At 42.2% G+C, this 25,455-nt stretch overlaps 1 protein-coding gene and 1 pseudogene across 1 annotated transcript in view; one reads left to right on the top strand and one right to left on the bottom strand.

Annotated features, from left to right (window-relative positions):
• LOC126456727 (uncharacterized) overlaps positions 1-25,455 on the bottom strand; it is a 139,932-nt gene that overhangs the window by 68,237 nt on the left and 46,240 nt on the right. The gene's annotated exons all lie outside the window — the stretch shown is intronic.
• Positions 14,741-14,858, top strand: LOC126459398 (5S ribosomal RNA; annotated as a pseudogene).

Below are 25,455 nucleotides of genomic sequence, written 5' to 3'. Positions count from 1 at the left end.
CGCGGAACACATCTGTCTCAACAATAGTAGTATGCACATCCCATTAGCGGCCTGACTAAGACACACATGCTGTGTGATCAGAAGGAAACTTTACTCTGAAACCATACTGTGTGATGAGAAGGACCCTGACACCCCTCTGAAAAGTGTCTTGTGTGACGTCAGGTTGTAAATCAATAGTAAAGTTCAGGAGCAAACTCTCAAATGTACGTGCTTTCTGTCTAAACGAGCCATCACAGAGAACGCACCCGGATCGCTATTATTGCGGAATGGATAGAACTGGGAGACATTGAACACTCTCAGATACCCCAACGAAATTAACTGATGAGGACTATCAATCTTTGCATTCTACTGAACGAGCCATACATAAGATCCTTCTCGGGTATTGCAGATGATTTTTGTTACAGTTGGGACGCAGAGGTCAGTGATGGAACGATCTGTCGAAGTTTGGCCAAATTTCTTTTATTGTGCCGTCGCTTAGGAGGCCTGAATACAAAAGCGAATAGATGACATCGCTCAGAGTGGCGTAAACTACGCCGTCATTGGCCTCTGGAACAGTCTGTAATATAACTGCAGGTATCTGCTGACATTCGTGAACAATGAATCGTCCGTGTGTCGCGGAAGCTCTTGCTGAAAACCCGAAACAGTTCGGGCTGGACAGCAAATGGAGAGCTGAAGACTTACATTTCGGAACTAAACAATTTTTCATGCACGAGAATCGTACGGATATACCATCGTGTGATCATCCCACAGATTCCCGTACGTAGGACATAGAAATAGACATCCCTGAGCTGAAAAGCAACAGCAAGAGTTGGAAAAAAAAAAAAAAAAATCGCCAGGTCCGGATGGAATCGCAGTCCGATGTTATAGAGAGTACTCTTCAGCAAATGCTGCATGGGGGCTTAACTAAAAAGAGAAGACTAATATTAATGAATAAATGCAATAATTTTACTAGCTGTGTGACCGGTTACGAAGTCTCGTAACCGGTTGGCCCTGACTATTATTAGCACACAATCTGACTGCATAAAATAAAAATAAAGAATCACAAGGAATTTCCATTAACACAATTGATTAATTAAGTCCCCTGCAACTATAAAAGCTACGAAACAACAAAGCACAAGTGTAACTGTTCTGTGTGTGTGGTGGTGTGACTCGACTTACATGTATCTGGCTCGGTTCCTCCTCAATACGACAAAATATTTTAAACACCATTTACAATGAACTAACTGAAAAACCAGAAATACTATAATTGCACATAGAAACCAGAATTACAACTCTAATAAATGAACACGAGCCACATGCTTTGTTGACTGTACCTGTGAGCAAGAGGGATTGTTATTAAAGAAAACTGTAATACCTTTTTACCTCATTATATATTGACGAAAATATTCCATTACACCATCTCCTTTCTCAAATATATTCTGACAATTGCATCTTCTTCCATCAATACATTACACCAACCCAACAGTACATTTCAGTCAACACTCAGATCGTCTACTCTCTCGTCCAACAGAACAACGACTGCTCTCAACAGCCTCTGAACTACTACTGCCCCAGTGGAGGCGGCGGAATAATAATCTTTGGCACAATCTCTGGCGCTGTGACTCAGTGTAGCCACCTTTCAATGCCTTTACTTAGCTTGCACTTATCGCCTACCTATGGCCCAGCTCAAAGTCCCAGACGACTGGAGAAAAGCGTAGATGACTCATTTGCACTGATCAGCCAGAACATTATGACCACCGACCTGCTATCGACATAAATCTGTCCAGCCGATAGGAGCATCAGCTGGCAAGGAAAAATTCCTCCTCAGACACATGCTTGGTGCATGTAGTATCAGTGAGTATGCTGTCCGTGTGTAGGATGGGGAAGGCGCGTGATCTATTTGAGTATGATCAGGGCAGATTTTGATGGCCCAGAGACTCAGCATGAGAATTTCTGAAACTGCACGACTTGTAGGATGTTCGAACCTGCTGTGGTGAGTGTCTTCAAAACATGACAAAACCAAGGTAAAACCACATCCAGACGTCATGGGATTGGATTGCCACACCTCATTACAGATGTCGGACATCGTAGGCTGGGCAGACTATTGAAACAGGATAGGAGGCGAAATGTAACGGAAATAACACCATACTTTAAATCTGGGCAGAGTAGAAGTGTGTATGAACACACAGTCCACCGAACAGTCCTAACGATGGACCTCCGCAGCTGACGAGCCAATGTTAACACTACGACAACCGAGCGAGGTGGCGCAGTGGTTAGCACACTGGACTCGCATTCGGGAGAGCGACGGTTCAAACCCGCATCCTGCCATCCTGATTTAGGTTTTCCGTGATTTCCCTAAATCGCATTAGGCAAATGCTGGATGATTCCTTTGAAATGGCACAGCCTTCTTCCTTCCCCATCTTCCCTAATCCGATGGGACCGATAACCTCGCTGTTTGGTCCCATCCTCCGAATCAACCAGCACTACCACATCGGCAATTATGCCTCAAATGGGCACGTGACCATCGGCACCGCACGTTGGCGCAGTAGCAGCGCGTTGCAAAAAAAAAAAAAAAAAAAAAAAAAAAAAAAAAAAAAAAAAAAAAAGTTCAAATGTGTGTGAAATCTTATGGGACTTAACTCCTAAGGTCATCAGTCCCTAAGCTTACACACTACTTAACCTAAATTATCCTAAGGACAAACACACACACCCATGCCCGAGGGAGGACTCGAATCTCCGCCGGGACCAGCCGCACAGTCCATGACTGCAGCGCCTAAGACCGCTCGGCTAATCCCGTGCGGCAGCGCGTTGCATGATCTGATGAATCCGATACCTTTGCCATCACACTTATCACGCCGATTCGAGGGCGCATATCCGTCGTCTTCCAGGGGAACCGCTCCTTGACACCTGTACTGTGGGACGGAGATAGCTGGCGGCGGCTCCATTATCCTTTGGGGAACTTGGGCATCCAAGGATCCAGTGGAGTTCGTGGAAGGCATACTGATAGCCAAGGAGTATCGTACACTGGTTCCAGACCACATACACCTCTTCATGACGATCATGTTTCCCGACGAAATGGCAGTTTTCAACAAAATAACGCTGCGTGTCACAAGGCCTGAAGTTGATGGAGTGGTTCGAGGAACACAGTGGCGAGTTCCACTTGATGTGCTGTCCCCCCAACTCGCCAGATCTGAACCCGATCGATCACATCTGGGATGTGATTGGACGTGGCGTCAGAGCTGCTCGCCCCCCTTCCAGGAATTTACGGGAGTTAGGTGAGCTGTGTGTGGAGATGTTATGCAAACTCCCTCCAGCAACCTACCAAGGCGTCATTGCTTCCATGCTCCATGCCGTGCCGCCTCGCCACTGTTATCTGTGCCAGAGATGGACAGCCGGCCGAAGTGGCCGCGCGGTTCTGGCGCTGCAGTCTGGAACCGCGAGACCGCTACGGTCGCAGGTTCGAATCCTGCCTCGGGCATGGATGTGTGTGATGTCCTTAGGTTAGTTAGGTTTAACCAGTTCTAAGTTCTAGGGGGCTGATGACCTCAGCAGTTGAGTCCCATAGTGCTCAGAGCCATTTGAACCAGAGATGGACACACCGGTTATTAGGTATGTGGTCATAATGTCCTGGCTGATCTGTGTGCATAAGAAGGATAAAGGAAAGGACCCGCAAAATTACAGACCAATATCATTGACACCGATTTGCTTCAGAATTCTTGAGCATGTTGTAAGTTCAAATCTAATAAATTACCTCGAGATCGAAAAACTTCCGTCCACAAATCACTACGAATTTAGAAAATATCTTCCGTGCCAAATTCAGCTTTCACTTTTCTCGCACGACATCCTGAAAATCATGGATGAAGGGCAACAGGTAGATTTCATATTCCTAGATTTCCGGAATGCGTATGACACGGTGCGCCACTGCAGACTGTCCGAAGATGCGGAAGACGTTCTCCCTTAATGTGAATGTTTCGAAGTCTTCTCAACCAATAGAACCCAGTACCTTGCGATGGACGACGAGTGTTCATCAGAGACAAAGGCATCATCAGGAGTGACCGAGGGAAGTGTTCTCTATATACGCGGGGCGTTCAATAAGTAATGCAACAAAATTTCGTTCTGAAAACAGGTGCTTTTATTTAGGATTCCAAATCACCATATCATTCCCCAAACTTTTAGCTACAAAATCCTGGTTTTCAACATAATCTCCATTCAGTGCGACAGCCTTACGCCACCTTACTGGGAGAGCCCGTATGCTCGCGTGGTATGTCTACTAGTCAATGTCGGAGCAAACGTCTTGCTGCCGCGATAACTTCTCCATCATCCACTCACCGCGGAGTGCAACATTCACTTGGTCAAACAGATGGAAGTCGCAAGGTGCGAGGCCCGGGCCGTAGGGTAGATTGGAAAGAGAAATCCACTGAAGTTTTGTGAGCTCCTCTCAGGTGCTCAGACTTATGTTAGTCCGTCAGTTGTCATGGAGAAGGAGGCGACAAACACGCTGGAGTCGTTTTTTTCATTTTCTTGAGGTTAGCTCAATAGAGTTCAGAGGTGATGGTTGGAGCATGAGGGAGACCATCAAACAGAATAACCGCTTCACAGGCCCGGAACCCCTCCGCCATGACTTTAGCGGCTGAAGGTGAGGCTTTGAACTTTTTGTTCGGAGGAGACGTGAAGTGGCGCCACTCGTTGGATCGCCGTTTCGTTTCTGATTCGAAGTTGCGAAACCATGTTCCACCACGCGGGAGATCGGGCGGGGCTGCGCCACCTTACTGCGATCATGGCAGCTGCTTCGCCCAACAACTCATCGTGCTTATGTTCACCGCCAGGTCCCCGTAGACATTCTGCTCTGGTTTTCCATCAAAAGAAATTCAGCGTTAGCTCTCTGCTTGTAACGCAACGCACCTCCGCTCAGACGCATTTGTCGGAGCTTCGTGAAACTACAGGGGCTGAAACGGGAATATTCCACGATGTCCAACAACAAATTCTGCATTTTTTCGATTGAAATCGGCCGATAAAAAATATGTTGCATTACTTATTGAATGCCCCTTGTACGAACACGATCTAATGGGTAGGGTGAGCAACAGTCAACGGCTGTTTACTGACGACTGTGTAGTGCATGGTACAGTGCCGTCGGCGGTGACTGTAGGAGGATGTGGGATGACTCAGATAGAATTTCTATTTGGTGTGACAAATGGCACCTTGTTCTACATGTATAAAAATTCAAGTTAATGCAGATAAGTAGAAGAAACAATCCCGTAATTTTGTAACAAATAATTCCAGGAAAGCTGCAAATGGTTTAATTGGTAATCCTCCTTCTTTACTACAAGCTTGTTTCGGTTATAGCGACATTTTCAAGTAAATATAACCTAATTATTCGTTTCAGAATTACAGGATTGTTTCTTCTACTAACTTAAAGTTTTCTCAGGTAAATTTGTAGATGTTAAATTTGGCAAGTCAACTTACGTTTATGAAAGTTGTGCGTATTTACATCTAGTTGGAATAGATGCCCGTATTGTATCAGTGAGTAAACTGGCGACTCTCCATTTGTGCTACGTTGTTATATTGCCAGTTTATTCAAGCTGATGTTTTTTGTTTACAGCAGTCAGTCATGTCAGTTACGTTTCGTTTGTATTCATGGCTATTTTTGGTTTTCTGTTTACCGTAATTTTTATTCTTTCTCGTTTTGTAAAAGTCAATAAAGTTTTCTAGATAATTGTTGTGTTTGAGATCGATTTGTTCATTACGAATATTGGTATTCTTTACAGAACTTGTATGTTCGATTTTTCTGCTTTGTGGTTTTGGTTTTTTGAGAATTGACTCCCGCACCCTTTAGAAGATACAGATGATACAGTGTTGAGGTCCCAGAGATCATCCCAGAGTGACCAAGAGAGCATCCCAGAGTGACCCAGAGAGCATCCCAGAGTGCCCTGGGGAGCTACAATACTAATATGAATCGCTTCTCGGCTTTTGGCAAGATCAATGTGTAGATAATTAAATATCATAAATCTCATTCTCGTTCTGTATCTTCACAAACACTTATTTTTATTTGTTTATGGTAGGTTTATTTGTTATATTAGGAGTTGTTATTCTAATTGTTGATTGCTTTCAATTTCCTGTGTATTCTTTTCATATAATGTTAAAATTTCGTCCTCTTTGAGCGATATAGAGTTTTTCGCAGTCGTTACACGAAATTTTGTACATGCTTGGGTTGACGAAAAAAGGAATTTTGGTTTTTCCAAATCGAATTTTCGCTTTTAGATTGTTGTTTGTTTGGAAAGCTACTTTTACGGTTGTTATTGCTTAAGATCTGGTTTATTTTAAGCATTATTTGTCCCAAGTACTTCGTAGATACGTAAGTTGCTATTCTAAAGTTTTATTTTCTCTTATTAATTTTATATTTTTGCGAATGTTTGCGTTTTAGGTATCGTGTGTTTCTTGAACAGTTTGTGAACTATATTCGGGTTGAATTTATTTTGTTGGGTTGTATACTGGTGTACAGTAAGCTCTTTTGTATTGCTTGTTGTAAACTGATTATTCTGTTGATCACTGAGTTGAAATAGGCGTATTTTTGCGAATTTGGATGACAAGAACGTCCATTGATCATGCTGTCCGTAGTAATTGGCTTTCTGTAAATTTCAAACTTGTGGTGACTGTTACTGTTGCTGATTTTAAGGTCAAGAAAGTTTGTGGATTTGTTTGCTTCTGTTTCCGTTGTAAATTTCTTCCAGTGCTTTGCTAAATACGTCTTCAGTTGTACCGCCAATACAGTTTCCAATTGCCTCTCTATCTCCCCGTTTGTAAATTTTTTGGTTGAATTCAAAATAATTTTGGTTCGGAGTTAGTGTTAGGAGATCTATGACAGACGTTTCTCTGGGTAGTAGGAGGTTGTTTTTATAATTTCGATTTTTTTTCCCGTACTGGTACGTTTGTCTAGATGTTTGTGATATCAAAGAAAATAAATTTAACAGTTTGTTGTATTTCTACATCTTTTATCGCCTGTGCTAACGCTCTTGATTTCTTTACTGTGTATTTCTTGTTGTAGGTATTTAGGTCGGTTAGTAATGTGTTAAGTTTTTTACTCATAAGGTTAATAATCGGACGAATTGGAGTTAATTGTCTGCGTACATTCGGTTGCGCGTGTAATGTTGGTGTGAGTGGGTTCATCATGATGGATGCTTTCTTTTCTTGGTCTGTTAATACTGTATCGCAGGTTTTAAGGCATCTCTTTATTTGTGTGGCGTACTTTTTGGTGGGATTTTGAGACAATTCAGTAACGTTGTTGCCTTTGAAAAAAGTTGTTACTTTGTTAACACATTCATTGTAATCTATAATAACTACACTGACACCTTTATCGGATTTTATTGCTATTACGTTTTGTGCTTGTAATTCCTGATTTATGCTGTTGAGAGTATTGCGTTCAGATTGTGTTTGTTGTATGTTTTTCTGTTTTGAATTTCCTTTCAATAATTTCTGCAACTTTTACTGTCAGTTCGTTTTGTTTTCTTGTCACATCGATGGCAACTTTTGTTTGAAGGTATAAGCTGTGTAATGGCTGTTTTGTGAAGTTTTGGTTCCATCTTATACCTGAGATCTTTGTTAAGGAGATTTATTTCTTCATCCATAAATTCTATATTTGTTAGACTTTTTATACGAAACTGGAAAGATGACAGTTTTTTGGCCGTCATCAGCTTATTAAATTTCTTTTCATGTGTTCTGTGAATATAGTAGTATGTATTTCTTTCATGATACTTTTTTTTTAATCTCTTGATGTCACGATATATGGTACATTATCTTGATGATTTCATTGGCTCTGGAATCCTTTCTGTAATGTCTGGGTGTCTTGGCGATTTTCAGATATGCACAATAAACTCGACCGCTTTCGTAACCAAATGTTTTGCTTCACTGTCTTCGATGAAGAAGGATTCGGGTTGGATTCCTGGTAACACCTCGGATTTCCTGTGATAGGGAGGGTCTGGAATGGGTTTTCCACTCAGCGTCGTGAGTCCAAATAAGGAAGCATTGGTGACCCAAGCTAAAGTAAATCGTTTGTTGCGCACACAGCTATAACTTCAAGAAACAGTGCTCACTTTATCGGCTAGTGTGAAATGCTTATCACTCTTAGAAACTGTGTGGACCTTAGATCTAATTGAATATTGCACAATCGAGTTATCAGTATAATTTAATACACTCTCCCGGTAATAATCAGTGATTAGGTCTTTTGCTGATTAATATTTCTTCTCGGTACGTGTTGTGTCTCAGTTTCAAATATTAATTAAAGCCCACACTGATGCAATTCAGAACGGTAATTATTAGCACAAGGAGTTCAAGAACTACATTCAACGACACTAAGCCTACGAATATGATGCATAAATAAACCCTCATACCAAATTTGTTATTCATAGCTTTTGTGCTTAGAATCTCAATTCCTGAACTATTGCTTTCAAGCTCATAAAATTTTGGTTATAAATCTATATTTACATCAAGCAGATGAATCTGTAATACAAATATTGGATCATCATAGAACGTTATTACGCAAATTTCTTATTTAACTCGGTGCAGAACGAAGACATCGATAGCAGGAGCGGATAAAATAAGTTGTGCTCTATCATGCAACATTCATTAACCTGTGCACATGGCCGGCCGAAGTGGCCGTGCGGTTAAAGGCGCTGCAGTCTGGAACCGCAAGGTCGCACGGTCGCAGGTTCGAATCCTGCCTCGGGCATTGATGTTTGTGGTGTCCTTAGGTTAGTTAGGTATAAGTAGTTCTAAGTTCTAGGGGACTAATGACCTCAGCAGTTGAGTCCCATAGTGCTAAGAGCCATTTGAACCATTTGAACCTGTGCACATGAAGAAACGATCTTATTTAGTTTACTAGTGCTCCTAGTTATCTAATAATTCAGTGTCCCAGAGCTAACTTCTCGCTCAAGCATCTCGGGTTGAGAGATGCCTGCTTTCTGTGACAAGATTTTTTTTACCTGATGCATATGAAGATGGTATTACAGCTACGTGGACTCGGTGGCTAAATTTCCACGTTATGCTCCTGTGAGGTGATAGTGGTGGTGGTCGTGGTTGTAGTGGTGTGGACTGACGTGAAGTAACTACTGCCCATAGCCAGCCCACTTCTCGCTGTCAAGTGTTCAAGCCAGTGCTGTCGCTGTCGTTGCTGCTGCAGAAGTTATCGCTGCTGCAAAGACGTAAACGAGGCATGGGACGTGATGGACTTCGATCATAAGTTCTTCTTTACTGGAATTTATTAAAAAGTTCACAGTTTGTTATAACTGTTGTCAATCTGATGACTATTGATGCAGCTCTCCTCAGTTTTCATTACTGGCCTGACAATAACACTGTAGAAGTCATTTTTACGGAAAGTGCTTTTCGCCTCTGTAACCTTCTCTACAACCTCATCATTGTAAATGTAGATTACAATCTCTAACGCAACTTTGCAGCAACCTGATTAAGCAATATGTGGTTAGTGTATTACAACACTTGATAACAGAATCTTACAAGCGAGTTCCGCTATAAATATTCATTGCAAAGATGCAATAACCTTAACAAGAACTGGGTTTATCATACTGGTATACGCAGATGTTAAATTTATAACATAATTATGGACAAATCGTTGGTAACCGTTTATTTCTTCTTAGGTTCCGTTATTAACAACAATAGACGCTAGCTTATTTGAAGTACTGTGTTACTGTGTCTATTTAAATTTTCAGTTCAATGACGGATCTGATGCAGCTTTCCACCCTATCTAGCACACGTCTATTCATCTCTCTTTAATTACCAGTACCTTCGACCATTTATACCTGATTATTATATTCATGCTTCAGTCTACATCTAGAATTTATTACCATCAACACATCATTCTGTCACAAAATATATGAATCCTTGACGTCTTAGGATGTAATCCTATCAGCCCATGCCATAATGCTGCTTTACCCACAAGTCGATGCTGTTCCCTACCCTACCTAACTGATCACCATTCTTCTGGAATACCGCATTTCAAAAGTTTTTATTCTTCTCTTATTCTTAGGAAAATTCATTGTTCTTTCTTTACAGTTATCGGTCTTACACAAGATGACGATGTTGATGATCTTTACTTGACAAATGTAATATTTTTTGTAATAACATTTTTATCTTTGTTACTTTTTGTTTTGAGTGTTTCTCCCACTATTAGAAAGAGCATTTCAGTATCCTTCACTTGATGCAATTTAAAATGATAGTTTATTAGCACAGAAACTCAGAAACTGTACACTATGACATCATACCAAAGTGGGCTTTCATAGTTTAATTTTATGCAGAACCTGAGTTCCATTTTTAAAGATCGATCATTTGAAATAGCTCTTGAACTACTATATATGAGTAGACATTACAGAGACAGAAGGAGAGAGAGATCGAATTTGTCATAACAGTAGCAAAGTCTAGTCGCATTGCCTCTCTTGGCAGACCGGTTGGGGTGTTATCAGACACTTCCACCACTGAGATGTGAAGAGATTGCCGGAAGCCAGGCGTGCTGTGAACACGACCTCTTGCTTACCAGATGGGTATGCAGATTAGACTGATGCTATATCTGTCACTCCGGATCTTATAAAACAATACATTACTGTCATGAAACTAATAGGCTACTTGAAAAATGAACTGTCGCGCGCGTCGGAAAACGTTAAAGTTCCTAAACTCGTCAGGGGCCGCGCCTGTTGCTTACTGTTGAAGGACCCGGGCATTTCAACTGAGTAATTTACTGTAATGGTTGCTCTGGTAAAATAATATTTATTCAAACAACGTATAAGATTACTCATGGCACATAAACGTCGAGGTTATAAAACAAGTTGAGAATGAATGTACGTAATTAAGATAGAACAATGATAACAAAAGGAATGGGTTATGGTTTGCCACCAACATGGTACTGGACAATTAAGCTTGAGATGGTGGTCAGACACATGAAGGACATGAATTATGCTTTCAACTATGAATACAAAACTTCAAAATTACACGAAAAAGAAATGAATTTGAATAGAGCATACAACAGATCAGTGAATAAAAGAAGAATCAGAAAGAAACATCACTAGGTGGGTGAGCTCCAATGAATTAACTCGATGCGGAATAAACATGAGTGGTCACGAGAAAGGCTCTCTTTGATGCAAGAATTAGATTGCAGAAAAACTGTCATAGCAGTGGGTGAAACGTGTAGGTCAAGTTAGGAAGACTAAAAAGTAGAACCCAGCAATGAACTTCTCTTCTCTCAATATATCGCGATTCCCAAAGTCGGATGTGTGCATTGCAAATGCGACGTTACCGTGACTGTCATTGGAGTGATTGCCGACAAGTTGGGATGCGACGAACTGTGGCCCCTGCAAACTGCTACTGGACTGAGCCAATGTGATGCGCTTAGTAAACTTCGGGTGGAGTCCTCAAGCCGTTTTGCTGTTGTGTGTGGTCTCCAGACACGTTTCCTCAAGCAAACTAAATAGCCACTCGTATCTTCGCAAATTTCCAAACGTTGCCCTTCCCGTGGGAACGGTGTGTGAAGCCCAACAAAATTTCCAGAATTTCCGGCAAACAAGTTCGGACTTGGTAACGAGGTGACACCCGTCTCTCATTTCCACAAACACGTATCTCAGTGGCTGAAGTATTTTAACTTCATGGTGGGTGCTAGCGAACAGACTTTCTAATACCAGATTGGAAGAGCACTGAGGCCCTTTTTGGGATTGGCTAGAAAGGGTGTGAAGGAAGCCAGGCTTTAAGTTTTTCTGTTATTGCAGCACACGGCAATGCTGCACGAAGGTGCGATCCGACAGAGCTACGTTTGACACGAGGAGCGGTGACTTTAAATTATTTAAGTGATCGTTTCATGTTTTAGAAATTTCACAAAAATATGTTTCTTTCATAATTATAATCTGTGACTGTCTCCAGCTTTGATACCATAAAGTTAGACACATAGATTTAGCTGATAACATAGCGGATGATAAACTGAACATACGACAGTATCTAATGGTTACTGCTGAGCAAGGTGCTCCCCTAAACAGCAGTTCATACGAGCAAACCCACACTCCGCTGCAGAGTGAGAATCTCATTCTGGAAACATCCCCCAGGCTGTGGCTAAGCCATGTCTCCGCGATATCCTTTCTTTCAGGAGTGCTAGTTCTGCAAGGTTCGCAGGAGAGCTTCTGTAAAGTTTGGAAGGTAGGAAACCAGATACTGGCAGAAGCAAAGCTGCGAGGACGGGGCGTGAGTCGTGCTTGGGTAGCTCAATTGGCAGAGCACTTGGCTGCGTAAGGCAAAGGTCCCGAGTTCGAGTCTCGGTCCGGCACACAGTTTTAATCTGCCAGGAAGTTTCATATCAGCGGACACTCCGCTGCAGAGTGAGGATCTCATTCTTGAAACCAGTTACGTTTCTACCTGTGGTTACTCGTACTTTGGGTACTTGGGCTACGCACGATTCTTTTTAGAAAAGAATAGTTCGATGTACTTGTAGTCATAGGGCCGAGCCGCTGCAAATAATAAACTATAGCTATGATCATGCTGTCTAATAGTCTATGCATTGGCTAAAACTGCGAGTTAATACACAGAAATACGAAATAAAAAACTAAATGAATAATTCAATATAAAGGGTTCTATTCTAACGTCTGTAACTGATGTACACGACACAGAATTATGCTGAATAATTTTTATTCCAGAAAGCACATCTCAAATAAATGGGGAGTAGTCCTACGGTATTCAGTTAAAATACAGACAGAAAATACCCTTGTCAAATACAGAGCAGTTACGTTGCGAGCTTTAGAAGAATGGCAGCAAAATACCTGAACTTAATAGTCATCAAAGATACGTGAAAACTAAGTTCATTTTGTCATCACAATACACGAAATATTCATCAGCTCAAAATATTTCAGAGTTCAACATGGAGATTCACAAATTAACACACGTGATACAAAGAATAGTTACTCGTACTCTGTTTATTCTCAGTTACATAAATCAAGCGGAAATAGCTGGAGTCTTACTCTGCAGTACTTCCAGACCTCTCGAAATACTAAGTTCTTTCAGAAGTTAATGTTTGGTAGCGGCCGTTCACCACCCAGAATCAAGCATCTCCACGATCGAATACTCGTTACCACAGGCAGGTCTGTCTCTTTCCAGAACTTGCCTAAAGGTGTCCAGAATCGCTCCTTTGAGCTCTTCACTCGAAAAGTGCGAGTTTTCACTTGACTTCTCTAGTGTTCCGCGACTGTCTACTTTCCCATTGGCTGAAGGCCATTCCCTACAAAAATACAACGTTTTTACGTGCTACAGGCATGATTTGACTCATCTTGACCACTTTCGAGACTAAATTAATATATTAAAACAATATATAAATAAATAACTGTTATAAGCATTCGGCCACAGTCAGAGCGTTCCCAATAAATACAAATCAAGGTTTAAGCAATTATTTACGCCTGCTTGTCAGAAGCACTTCTGGTTCTCTTTTAGAAAGGTGGTGTCAGCTAACCCTTGTGACTGACCACTTCTTAAATTACCATGCTTTTGTACGAGGGTAGCCGGCCGAAGTGGCCGCGCGGTTCTGGCGCTGCAGTCTGGAACCGCGAGACCGCTACGGTCGCAGGTTCGAATCCTGCCTCGGGCATGGACGTGTGTGATGTCCTTAGGTTAGTTAGGTTTAACTAGTTCTAAGTTCTAGGGGACTAATGACCTCAGCAGGTCAGTCCCATAGTGCTCAGAGCCATTTGAACCATTTGTACGAGGGTTATCCAGAAAGTAAGTTCCGATCGGTCGCAAAATGGAAACCACTGTGAAAATCTAGTAAAGCTTTGCACATATGTGTTGGGCAGTGTCTCTAGTATGACCGTCCATCGTGTCGCGTCGCTGTCTCCAGTTTTGAGTGACCAGTGAGCACGTAAAGATGCATAGCCGAGTATGAGGGCCTGGTTAGAGATTTCACCTGTGTCATGCAGCCCACACAACACAACTGTCGAGCAGTACCTTCTTCATGCCAATTCTCGGTCGCACACTGCAGGGGCAATGAAGACGCTCCTGCATTGTTTCCGATGAGAAGTGTTTGATCACCCACAATACAGTCCGTAACTGGCCCGCCCCCTGAGTCTCATCTCTGCTCACAAGAACCGTTGGCTATGAAGACAAAATTTTTCCACAGCAACGAGCTGCAGACCAGTGCAGATAACTGGCCGAAAGAACAGGCGGCTGCCTTCTATGATGAGGATATTGGAAATCTGATACAACACTACGACAAAACTCGAAGCTGGAGCAGCAACTATGTAGAGAAGTAGGTGGAAGGTTTACCTAACTGTTGGAAATAAAATGTTCCTGGTTTTCACTGTGGTTTCCATTTCGCGACCGATCGGAACTTACTTTCTGGACAAACCTCGTAATATCGTTTGTAATTAATGTTGAAATAAATTTACTGGCAAAATAGTAAAAACTATTCATTAAATAAATGCACAATATGGCAAAATGTGAGATATTCATGCTGTATGATTGTGCAGGATACGATGTTCTGACCAATAGTTTAATAATGAAAAGATATAAACAAACGTAATGAGTTAAGAAATAAAATAGATACAGACACATAGCCTTCATGCTTGATAGCTACAGTGCAGTGCTGTAGTGCGGCCATCTGAGATGTCGTTTGTTGAAATCGGATGAAGCGGTTAAAAGTTGTTGATTCCGAGGTTCATTGTGTAAATGTTTATTCACGGTGAAATATTAGCATCTTTACTTTTAAATATATTGAAATACTGTTGTGTTAGTGGAGGCCAACGGCCTTGCCGCAGTGGTAACACCGGTTCCCGTCAGATCACCGAAGTTAAACACTGTCGGGCTCGGCTAGCACTTGGAAGGGTGACCATCCGGTATGCCTGGCGCTGTTGGCAAGCGGGGTCTACTCAGCCCTTGTGAGGCAAACTGAGGAGCTATTTGATTGAGAAGTAGCGGCTCCGGTCTCGGAAACAGACATGCGGCCGGGAGAGCGGTGTGCTGACCACGTGCCCCTTCATTTCCGCTTCCAGTGACGGATGACACGGGGGCCGGTCGGTACCGTTGGGCCTTCAAAGGCCTGTTCGAGAGGAGTTTAGTTTTTCTTAGTTGTGTCAGTGGATGCATCTCATTTATCTGGGGTCGTCGATGTATTCAGATTTGCACTAATATTTGGCTGTAAATTATTATAGACTCTCAAAGATCTGTAAGACGCCATCTTTCAGCTTGTCTGACACTCCGTCATGTCTTGGAGCATTGTCTCCTGTACAAAGGCCTTCCGAGCGACGGCCTTCAAAATTACCTGTACAGTGGAAACTCGATTAACCGTCATATTCGGGACTGTGGTTCAAATGACTCTGAGCACTATGGGACTCAACTGCTGAGGTCATTAGTCCCCTAGAACTTAGAACTAGTTAAACCTAACTAACCTAAGGACATCACAAACATCCATGCCCGAGGCAGGATCCGAACCTGCGACCGTAGCGGTCTTGCGGTTCCAGACTGCAGCGCCTTTAACCGCACGGCCACTTCGGCCGGCTCGGGACTGTGGTCGTGACGGTTGAGCGAATAGACGGATAACAGAAACACTGTATTCCTCCAAAACATAACCTGAATCAATTATTTTATGTATAGACACATATCACTCTCACAGTAATATAATAATATTTCGGAGCGAAAACAAATTAAACACGATTGTAATAGCAAATAAAACTATTTATTACATGATAAAAACATCCGTACAGTAGCTACAAAAGTTGCAAAATACGTAATATACAGTACTGTACTATAAACTTACAGGTGAAATAGTTTATCAAAAAAAAATGGTTCAAATGGCTCTGAGCACTATGGGACTCAACTGCTGTGGTCATCAGTCCCCTAGAACTTAGAACTACTTAAACCTAACTAACCTAAGGACATCACACACATCCATGCCCGAGGCAGGATTCGAACCTGCGACCGTAGCAGTCGCGCGGTTCCGGACTGCGCGCCTAGAACCGCTAGACCACCGCGGCCGGCGAAATAGTTTATCTAGCTTGGAAATAGTCAGCGCTACACTTGTCGCAGTTTCGCCCTTTCTTAAGCGTTTTATAATTTCAAGTTTTTGATTAAGTCCTAAAACAACACGTTTACGTTTTTCAGACATTTTATCAAGTCACTGTATCACACACACTTGCACAAATACGGTAGTGTAAAATATTAGTCAATAAAGCTTATTCATGTGGAAAACACGTAACACGGCACAGCCCACTAGACACACTGCGACAATCACAGTCTTCTCGCCACAACTGGAAACCGATCCAGTGGTGATTGTTGACTCACAAGTGAGACAAAGACAAGAAAAGGGAGAGATGTGTTAACACGTCAACTGAAGGTCATATTTTATGTACCATTCTACGGCGGGCGGGTACATTCACTTCCCACTAAAATAGAGTAAATAAACAAAGCGAACGCGTCACTGCACCTTAGAGCATTCTGTTATTACAGTATTATTATGCTGTTGCAGCAGTGACGGTTAACAGAAACTGACGGTTTAAAGAGTGACGGTTAATCGAGTTTTTACTGTACTTGGATTCTCCCTATTTCCGGCGACTCTGCTAGTCTTGTTACCTGGACTCGCTCGCACCGATCACCTAGCTGTAAGCCGGGACTGTTACGGCGCGCCCCGAGACCTGGGCGCGTTAGTGCTCAGCCGTACAACAAATTCATCTTACCTTGTATCAATACTGGGTGGCCAATCAGCTCGCCTGAATACGCGCAACGTTACAAGCATTTAGACTGCGAGACTTATATGAAATCAGAACACGATCGTGCAAATGAAATACATATTTAAGTACAATTAAAAAAAAAAAATGTCGCTGAATGCTCACTTCTTAATGAACTGGTATTATAAAAGGTCGTCATATTAAAAATCTTGAAAACTTCACTTACTGCACATGAATAGAAATCTTAATAAACATTTGGGCATTACTCGAAAAAAAACTTAGCAACCGTCTCACGAAGTTAATGCTAAAAACTGTCTGAAAATCTTACAAACGGATCACACAGATGCCAGTTACAAAAAATGGCTCTGAGCACTATGGGACTTAACATCTGAGGTCATCAGTCCCCTAGAACTTAGAACTACTGAAACCTAACTAACCTAAGGACATCACACACATCCATGCCCGAGGCAGGATTCGAACCTGCGGCCGTAGCAGTCGCGCGGTTCCGGACTGAAGCGCCTAGAACCGCTCGGTCACAGCGGCCGTCCCGTGAGTTACATTAAGCTTGCAGTATCACAGTAGGCAGGTGACTCATCCCCCGTCTTGATGTGGCTGAACCCTGTAAGTCAGTAAAAAAGCATAGTGCTCTGATAGAACGAAGCTGCCAGACTGTCTTCCCCGCAGAAAACGTGGCTGAAGTGGGCTCGTAGAGTAGGCCAGTGGTTGTGAGAAATACGTGCGAGGAAGCACGCTTGCAACACTTAGCTCATCGGTATGGAGCGAATAACGCTCCAGTAGATTAAGGAGAGTTGAGGCACTTGTGAGCTATTGTGATTCTAGTAGGTGACGGAGAACCTCAGTTTTAGACACTTCTCGCGTGTACTAATCTGTCATGAATGATATTTTTAACAAAGTTGAAAGTTCAGACGCCACTTCAACCGATGCGCCGCAGACGTTTCTCTTTTTGTGTGCTAGCAGTAAAAAAATAGATAATAAGGGAAGCAGTGAGTCTGTTGCTGCAATTACATTTGAAATAGTTATGTTGCGACATGCACAAGAAACACCAATCCAAACAGCCGCACTGGCAAAGGAAAGAAAGATGCAGTTGGGTCAGTTTTACAACTCCATAGAAAATGTTATGTTTACAGACCTGAACATATGTAACTTTAGTTGTCTTTTATACCGTTCTCATTAAACAAAATCACAAAAAAGACAAATCAACTCGAAAATGGCGTGAAAATGGAGTATGTTGTTGCCACAAGACAGTTGTTGTTGTTGTTGTGGTCTTGAGTCCTGAGACTGGTTTGATGCAGCTCTCCATGCTACTCTATCCTGTGCAAGCTGCTTCATCTCCCAGTACCTACTGCACCCTACATCCTTCTGAATCTGCTTAGTGTATTCATCTCTTGGTCTCCCTCTACGGTTTTTACCCTCCGCGCTGCCCTCCAATACTAAATTGGTGATCCCTTGATGCATCAGAACATGTCCTACCAACCGATCCCTTCTTCTAGTCAAGTTGTGCCACAAACTCCTCTTCTCCCCATTTCTATTTAATACCTCCACATTAGTTATGTGATCTACCCATATAATCTTCAGCATTCTTCTGTAGCACCACATTTCGAAAGCTTCTATTCTCTTCTTGTCCAAACTATTTATCGTCCATGTTTCACTTCCATACATGACTACACTCCATACAAATACTTTCAGAAACGACTTCCTCGCACTTAAATCTATACCCGATGTTAACAAATTTCTCTTCTTCAGAAACGCTTTCCTTGCCATTGCCAGCCTACATTTTATATCCAAGACAGTAACATAGACAATAGGCATGTAAACCAGATGCTCTGGAATCTACTTGCGTTCTGAACACAACCGACAAATGCTTGTTTGACACTAGGACAGTAATTTGTACTGCGCGGATGAAAGAAAGCAACCGGGATAGCTACAGACTTAGTCGAATAGCGTACAGGAATCAAAGGAACTGTAATTTATGTTAGTTGCCAAATTCGAACGTTTCAAAAACAACGCGTTCTCTACAGCGAATTGAAGGATTCGTTCTGGAAACGTCATCTAGGCTGTCGCTAAGCCATTGCTCTGCGTAATTCGTCAAGGCGTGTTAGTCCAACAAGAGATACAGAAAAGCTTCTTTGGAGTTTAGAAACTGGAGAGGCGAACTAGTGGAACTGAAGCTGTAAGAGAGAGTCATGAGAGAGTCATGAGCAGATAGCTCAGTCCTTAAGTGTGCCAGCAAAAAAGCCCCTCCTTGTATGTCAGAAATTATGATGGCAATGAAAGAGCGGGTCTTGAAATATTTCCCATACATTGTATTTCTCTGATTTGCCGCTATGTAGCTTTATTTTCTGAACCTCAAAATATTGCTTTAGCGGAAAGTTTTTCTCTTTTAATTATTGAACAGTGTTGTCAAAAATCATCTTATACGAGAATAAAAAAATATTGTTGGTTAAATTAATATATTACGCTCAATGGAGATTGAGATATGATACTTTACGAAGAAAAACTACACAGTCAGTACGATGGAGCACAATTTATGATCGGACAGAAATGAGGAAGGAAGCAAAGGTAACTTTCTTAAAGAGAGCATTCTGTATTCCTTGATACCATTTAGGAAAACTATAATAAATATAAATTGGAAGGATCATTTACAAACTTCATGCCTGGTACTACCGTCGGCAATTCTTCTAAATGGTTTTGGTGAATGCGGGGTGTATTCTTTAACAAATTCGTCATTGCTTCATTCCTCATTTCTGTCCGATCGAAAATTGCTCTCCCCCTCTAATGAAATCGATGTCGATGAGACGATATACTCCAACCTTCTTTTTCTTACCCTGAAGCGCTATGTACTTTGTAAAGCAATGCGTTCGTGTGAAATAATCGTTGTACGCAAGTTTTTCACTACGAAAAAAAAATTATTCTTTGATCGGCTAAACATACCTCGGAAACATACCCTTTCTGTGTCCAACTGGAAGTGCGACGCTGAATTTGCTGTCATGGAACGTAGCATAATTCAAATGGTTCAAATGGCTCTGAGCACTATGGGACTTAACATCTATGGTCATCAGTCCCCTAGAACTTAGAACTACTTAAACCTAACTAATCTAAGGACATCACACAACACCCAGTCATCACGAGGCGGAGAAAATCCCTGACCCCGCCGCGAATGAACGTAGCATAATTTACGATGAATAATGCTGTGTAGAGAAAAGCGAACGTCGTAACAAATGATATTTTCCATAATGTCTCGTCATGTTGCTTGGAATATCTAAAATTGAGAACAAAATATTTTTTTTTTTTTTTCGTTGCCCGTTCGCCTGATTTTTACTGCTTACAGTTCCTGCTTGGTAACATAGGCATGACGTGAGTGGCCAGGATGACATAATGAAATGAAACATAGCCACTCGACAGAGCGGTAGCCACATTAAATTTTGTTACCGCGTTGGCTGTGCACAGTACAAACGTGAACATCCCGTTCTCGACGCGCTCTTCCTGTTCCCCTGAATACCTGACTAATCTGGTCGGTATCTGACGCTGCCGCGCAGGATGTCGGTGCCGTTGTGCTGATGAACGATGCTGTGTTATGCCAGGCGGTCTGAACTGCTTTATAATACGGTCCCTCTTGACAGCGACATATATTCTGCAACGGCTACACAGGGAACAAGTGGGAAGTTCGAAAGTACACAAAAAATCGTTACGACACAACGTTTCCGGCAAAAAAAAAACTTTACATGTCAACATGCAGCACGCAGTTAACGTAGTATAATGTTCCTTATTTTTAACCACAATCTAATTTTTGTAGTATTCTTGCAAGGAGTGAATTCATAAGTGTTATTGGTAATTAATGAGATAACCAAAGTAACGAAGATCCAAATAAATGTACACTCTATGTCTTATCAGTTGCTTCCGATATGTGTACATTTCTGCTCTTTGCAGCTGTCTTACTGAATGACTTATTTAATTGTTCTTGTCACAACTCAAGGTTGTGTTTATTGAGTGAGGTGGCACAGCAATTATAGCAATATCCTCGCATTCGAAAAGTGTGGGGGTTCAAATCATCAGCCGGCCATCCAAGTACAGATTTATGTAGTCCGTCTAAATCGGCTGAGGCGAATGACAGGATCGTTCCTTTGGAGAAGATACAGCTGATCCCCGTACCCATCCTTACTGAATCTGACACATGCTCCGTCTCTACTAGCGTCGTTGTATCTAAAACTAAACGAGGATCTCACGTTTGTCAGGGGAAAGAAAAAAGAATGCATCTCTGCATGTACGTAATTGATTGAGTAGATATTCTGAAACTACAGAATTTAGCCGGCCGAAGTGGCCGTGCAGTTAAAGGCGCTGCAGTCTGGAACCGCAAGACCGCTACGGTCGCAGGTTCGAATCCTACCTCGGGTATGGATGTTTGTGATGTCCTTAGGTTAGTTAGGTTTAACTAGTTCTAAGTTCTAGGGGACTAATGACCTCAGCAGTTGAGTCCCATAGTGCTCAGAGCCATTTGAACCATTTGAACTACAGAATTATACAGCTACCAATCCAAAATTAAGGACGTTCCAAGTGTCTACTAAGAAACCAATTGGTCTAAGTACCATTAAGAAAGATTTTATTGCGAAGCATTGCGTTTTATTTGTGTTAATAGAAATGTACAAACACAGCAGTAAGTTTTAACTAGTACCGCCGCAGTCAATAAACACTATTCCTATATTATTTAAGTTTTGGAATTCCAGAAGAAAGACCAAGCGCCATCTTCTAAAACATGTTTGAAATACTTTCTCCATGATTTGACAACTGTATCAAGCCCAGGAAATTGCAAAAGAGCATTGTGAACACAACAGCAATGAAAACGCGTTTTTTGAAAAATTAGCTGTTACAACGTTTCCCATTTCCACCCTTCAAGCGATTCTTTCAAATATAGATTTCAGTTAAACAGTTAACTTTTCAAAACGGAGTACAAATTATTGCACAAAACTGCATATATTCCGTACTTGAGCTGACAATAAGAACCAAAATAGGACACAAAATTCCATTTTATGAGAGTGCTGAAAATGTAAGCATTAAAGGGAGCGCCGTATTCAAAATTTAATCAAATGTTTCAAATGGCTCTGAGCACTATGGGACTTAACTTCTAAGGTCATCAGTCCCCTAGAACTTAGAACTACTTAAACCTAACCATCCCAAGGATATCACACACATCAATGCCCGAGGCAGGATTCGAACCTGCGACCGAAGCGGTCACGCGGTTCCAGACTGTAGCGCCTAGAACCGCTCGGCCACCCGGCCGGCGTCAAAATTTAATCAAAAATTTTTATATGAAATGTGGTTTTATAATAACGGGACTATTACTGTAAAAAATTATTTGAATAAACAAATTTTTAGTTATTTTGACCATCAGTATACTCCCTTGCTCTATCCGTATAACGCTCCATGCGAATTTTCCATTGATGAAAACAGTGCTGGAAATCTTCCTCAGTGAGCACCTTGATGACGCGTGCCACCTTTACTTTCATTGCTTCAGCGGACTGAAATCTTGTTCCTTTAACGTAGACTTGACGTTGAGGAGTACATAAAAGTCACAGGGTGCTAGGTCAGGTGAATAAGGTGGATGGTCTAACACTGGGATTCTGTACTTCTCTAGAAACCTCTTAACAATGTGGTATGAGCCGATGCGGTGTCTTGGTGCAGAATCCATGACTTGTCCTTCCACAATCTGGGTATTCTTATTTTCTCGTGGAGTTGAGCGAGAACGTCAAGGTAGTAATGTTGATTAATACTCTGACCTTCAGGCACCCAATGGAGATACACAATTACATCATCATAATCATTTTCTTTGAGCGTTTGTTCCACTTCAACGCGGGGTCGGCTGTGTTAGTATGGATTTGGCGATGTTAGTGTCGGGGGATGGCCGGATGCTCTTCTGTCACCATCCCATCCCCTTCCCCCACGCCTCCCCCAGGGACGGAATTAGAGTACCCCAACTGTCTACATCTAGTGTAAGCCATGAAATAGTGCCAACGTTTTTCAAATGTCTGCGAGTTGTGTAACTGAGGCTGGACATGGGGACAAGCCCGGTATTTACCTAGCGGGGTATGGAAAACCGCCTAAAATGCACATCCAGGCTGGCCGAAACACCGGCCCTCGTCGTCAATCCGCCGCGCGGATTCGATCCCGGGCAGGCGCGCCTACCCGAGTCCAGGAAGCAGCGCATTAGCGCTCTCGGGTAACCTGGCGGGTAAAGATACACAATTACATGAATAACGAAAAGCAATCATCATTGCTTTGAAACTTCATTTTCTCATTCCAGCTTTTTTCGCTCTCGGTGAAGTTGGACCCTTCCACTGCTTGGAATGGCGCTTAGTTTCTGGATTATAAGTGAAAAATCAAGATTTCACACATGTTATCACTATTTTAAAGACATTAGAATAATTTTCAATGGTATTCAAAGCGTCAGTACACATTTTCTGTCGAGCATCGTCAGAGACGATAAAAGTTGGGTTCGTGACTTCAAATGGTTCAAATGGCTCTGAGATCTATGGGACCTAACTTCTAAGGTCATCAGTCCCCGAGAACTTAGAAGTACTTAAACCTAACTAACCTAAGGACAGCACACACATCCATGCCCGAGGCAGGATTCGAACCTGCGACCGTAGCGGTCGCGCGGTTCCAGACTGTAGCGCTTAGAACCGCTCGGCTACCACGGCCGGCTTCGTGACTTCGAACGGGGAAAAAATGCAATTTATGGTGTGGGGCCACACAACTTTTCCTCCGAAGAAAATGTTCAAAGCCGCTCCCTCAGCCAGTAAACTCATAGCGACGGCCCTCTGACACTCTGAAGGGATTATTTTGTTTGATGTCCTCCCTCATGATGCAACGATCAACTCTGAAGTGTGTTGTGTTACCCTCAGGAAATTGAAGAAACGACTTCAGTGTGTTCTTCACCATAAAATATGCAAACGAAGTTCTCTTTCTCCATGACAAAGCAAGGCTCCACGTAAGTCTGCGTACCATAGAGGAGCTCACAAAAGTTCATTGGACTGTTCTGTCTCATCCGACCTACAGCCCTGGTCTCACAACTTCCGACTTCCATCTGTTTGGCTCAATAAAATATGCTCTTCGTGGGAATCAGTATGAGGATGATGAAAAGGTTATTGATGCAGTAGGACGTTGTATCCACCGTCGACCAGTTGAGTGGTACAATGTGAGCATACAGGCCCTTACAGTAATATGGTAAGTCAGTCACACTGAACAGAGGTTATGTTGAAAAATAGGATTTTGTTGCCAAAAGAATGGGAAATAATATGGTGTATTGGAATCCTGAATAAAAGCAACCTGATTTCAGAAAGAAGTGTGCTTCATTAGTTACTGAATTCCCCTCATAATTGAATCCACAGTCGCTCTTATAAAAAAAAATATCGCAAATGGAATAGTACTGTCGTACTAAACATAGCAGCTGAATAAGCAGCGCTACAGACGTAAAGCTCTATAGTGCGTTGGGAGACCAAATGCGGCATTCCTGCGCCAATCCTCTCAATGTACACCGTGACGTGCATTTGGTAGAGACGTTCGTATGGGGCCGTGACTTCTGCATACCTTACAGGACATGCGTCTTGATAATATGGCTCCTTTTCGTGAATGACCGGCTATGAACCGTTCCAGTAAAATCTCTCCTCTCCGTTTCTCCTTTTGAGTCTAAACTAGTGGACGATGGCTCAAAGCGGGCCACTAACCCAGGAACCGATAAAAAGCTCCTTGATTACGCGAGTTCGCAAATGGGCTCTTGGTCCTGACCACCTGTTTATGATCAAATCGTATGCAGCCATCAATTAACGACACTAAGTTTGAGTTGCTAATAACAACCTTTCTAGTCCATTGACCGAGACAGTAGAGATACCCTCGTTTTTCAACATGGCAGATACCACAAATCCAAATCTTTCGAAATAACTAAAGGTTTGCAGTTATGATTCGGCATAATCAGGAAGGTGAACAATGGGTACCGAGATGCTTCACTTCCGCCACAGATATTACATAACTAAAGCAGGCTGTTAGGAAAGTTGCTGTCCAGTTACAACCAGAGTATGTTGGAATAGATGTCCACAGGCGGCTATAAACCTCTGAATCCTCTTAATCTGATTGTAAAACACTTCCTGCACGTCTGATTTTGATATGCTTCTCACTCACACCGTTATTTCAGTTTTAAAGCTGAAAGCGTGTGTATGCATAATGTTTTTAGCCGTGTCTGTAGTAGCGCCATCTTGTCGAAACTACGAGTACTTGATTTCCTCGGCCGCTACGGTCGCAGGTTCGAATCCTGCCTCGGGTATGGATGTGTGTGATGTCCTTAGGTTAGTTAGGTTTAAGTAGTTCTAAGTCTAGGGGACTGATGACCTCAGATGTTAAGTCCCATAGTGCTTAGAGCCATTTGAACCATTTTTAACTTGATTTCCTGTTCCTGCAGCTGGTCAATAAGCATGTCTTATTATTCATATTAGTGACCTATATCTTACCATTGCTTTCATCGATCTATGACCGAGATCTTGGTTTACTTATCGAGTACAAATGTTCAAATTTGTGTGAATTCTTAAGGGACCAAACTGCTGAGGTCATCGGTCCCTAGACTTACACACTACTTAAACTAACTTATACTAACAAAGGTAGGCCGCCAATTGTGAAATTCAGATTCAATTCATACTGCGCATAATAAAAGCTCATGGCCAGAGGTGTAATGTGGCAAAGCACGAAGATGCACTTCTCAGCCGTTGTCGAGAAAATCGACAGTTAA

The sequence above is a fragment of the Schistocerca serialis genome, chromosome 2 (assembly GCF_023864345.2).
Source record: "Schistocerca serialis cubense isolate TAMUIC-IGC-003099 chromosome 2, iqSchSeri2.2, whole genome shotgun sequence".
Lineage (NCBI taxonomy): Eukaryota > Metazoa > Arthropoda > Insecta > Orthoptera > Acrididae > Schistocerca > Schistocerca serialis.
Note: the sequence above shows the minus strand (reverse complement) of the source record. Positions and strands in the feature narration are given on the sequence as shown.